This window comes from Babylonia areolata, chromosome 23 (assembly GCF_041734735.1).
Source record: "Babylonia areolata isolate BAREFJ2019XMU chromosome 23, ASM4173473v1, whole genome shotgun sequence".
NCBI lineage: Eukaryota > Metazoa > Mollusca > Gastropoda > Neogastropoda > Buccinidae > Babylonia > Babylonia areolata.
The window spans coordinates 48,970,939-48,973,438 of record NC_134898.1 but is presented as its reverse complement, the minus strand read 5'-3'; the positions used below and the strand labels follow the sequence as shown (position 1 = coordinate 48,973,438).

The following is a 2,500-nucleotide window of genomic DNA, read 5'->3' as shown; positions in this document are numbered from 1 at the left end:
GTGGTTACATGGGTTACATCCAAATACTGATGTCGTTACATCCATACACTGGTGTGGTTACATTCACACTTTGGTGCGGTTACACTCGGACATTGACTACATCCAAACATTGATGTGGTTACATTCAAAACATCGGTGTGGTTACATCCAATCATTGATGTGGTTACATCCATACATTGATGTGGTTACATCTACACATTGATGTGGTTACATCCAAACATTGGTGTGGTTACACCCAAACATTGATGTGGTTACATCTACACATTGATGTGGTTACATCCAAACATTGATATGGTTACACCCAAACATTGGTGTGGTTACACTCAAACATTGATATGATTACATCCAAACATTGGTGTGGTTACACCCAAACATTGCTGTGGTTACACTCAAACACTGATATGATTACATCCAAACATTGGTGTGGTTACACTCAAACATTGATATGATTACATCCAAATATTGGTGTGGTTACATGCAAACACTGATGTGGTCACATGCAAATACTGATGTGGTCACATGCAAATATTGATGTGGTCACATGCAAATATTGATGTGGTTACACCAAAAGAGTTACTGTACCAACACTACTATTACTACAACTGATGACAGCATTGATAATAAGAAGAATAACGATGACGATAACAATGATAGCTGCAATGCATAGCATAGCTTAGCAATACATTGGAATGAGTAGTAGTAGTAGTAGTAGTAGTAGGCCAACTAGCCCCCAAAGCTGCGGCACTAAGAGCCAGTGCAATTTTGCCTCCTAGTTTGAGTCACAGCCTGACGGGCGCAATAGCCGAGTGGTTAAAGCGTTGGACTTTCAATCTGAGGGTCCCGGGTTCGAATCACGGTGACGGCGCCTGGTGGGTTAAGGGTGGAGATTTTTACGATCTCCCAGGTCAACATATGTGCAGACCTGCTAGTGCCTGAACCCCCTTCGTGTGTATATGCAAGCAGAAGATCAAATACGCACGTTAAAGATCCTGTAATCCATGTCAGCGTTCGGTGGGTTATGGAAACAAGAACATACCCAGCATGCACACCCCCGAAAGCGGAGTATGGCTGCCTGCATGGCGGGGTAAAAACGGTCATACACGTAAAATCCCACTCGTGTGCATACGAGTGAACGTGGGAGTTGCAGCCCACGAACGAAGAAGAAGAAGATTAAGAAGAAGAGTCACAGCCCTTCACAAGACGATATCCCATCGCAGTGGAGAAACCATTGATAATAGAGCTCTCACTGTACTGTTGGCCCAACTGTAAACTTATGTCAGTCTATGTTATAAACACATAGTAGTAGTAGTAGTAACAATTACCATCATCATCATTAGCATCATCCTTGTGAAAAGAAGGAACAGGAGGAGGAGGAAAAGAAGAAGGAGGAGGAGGTGGAGGAGGAGGAGAAGAGGAGGAGGAAGAGAAAGAGAAAGAAAAGAAGAAGAAGAAAGAGGAGGAGGAGGAGGAAGAGAAAGAAAAGAAGAAGGAGGAGGAAGAGAAAGAATAGGAGGAGGAGGAGGAGGTTGACAAGGAACACATCCTGGCTAATGAGTATCGTAGGGCACACGCTGCCAGTGATACAGTCCATGGAGACAGTGAATGCCAAGAGATATACCTCTCCCCCTTCTCACGCGCACATGTGCACACACACAAACACAGACACACACATACACACACACACACACAGAGTCGCCTACATACTCTCTCACACACTTTCGCCCACACATAATTCCACACACACACACACACACACACACATTCCCGCACGAGCATTCAAACACCCACGCATTCATTTCATATTTCCATTTTCCCCATTACCATTACCTCAGCAAAAAAACAGAAGACACACAGGGAGGAGGGAGGTGGTGGGGGTGAGGGAGAGACGGAGGTAGGGGTGACCCAGGGAGGGAGAGAGAGGGGGAGGGGGGCAGGGTGGAAACACACACACACAGACACACACACACAGAGACAAAGAGCTGGCTGCATTGTGTCAAGTTTGTGCCAAGACAACATCTAACACGCCATCGTCAGTGATACTTGCCACAGAATACCACAGCAGCGTGCGTAGAGAGAGAGAGAGAGAGAGAGAGAGAGAGAGAGAGAGAGAGAGAGAGAGAGAGAGACAGACAGACAGACAGACAGACACACACACACACAGAGACAGAGAGAGAGAGAGAGAGAGAGAGAGAGAGAGAGAGTGAGTGTGTGTGTGTGTTCGTTCGTTCTTCTGTTTAACGTCTTAATCAGAGATCCACCCCTTTCCCCACCCATCCCATGCCTTGTGTCATCACTACTTTTCCGGTTTCTCTCTCCAGTTAATTAGCACCGCGAAAGAAGAAGAAGAACAAGAAGAAGACTAAGAAGTAGTAGTAGTAGTAGTAGCGTGTCTAGGGGGCAATGGTCCATTTATCACCAATGGAAATAGAAGACGTAACCTGAGTTTTACACTCCTAACATGGAGCTGGCTCAAAGCCTGACCAGCACGGAAGGTTTACGC

General features: G+C 45.7%; 1 protein-coding gene across 1 annotated transcript in view; it reads right to left on the bottom strand.

Moving 5' to 3' along the window:
• LOC143297575 (43 kDa receptor-associated protein of the synapse-like) overlaps nt 1-2,500 on the bottom strand; it is a 92,274-nt gene that overhangs the window by 9,829 nt on the left and 79,945 nt on the right. The gene's annotated exons all lie outside the window — the stretch shown is intronic.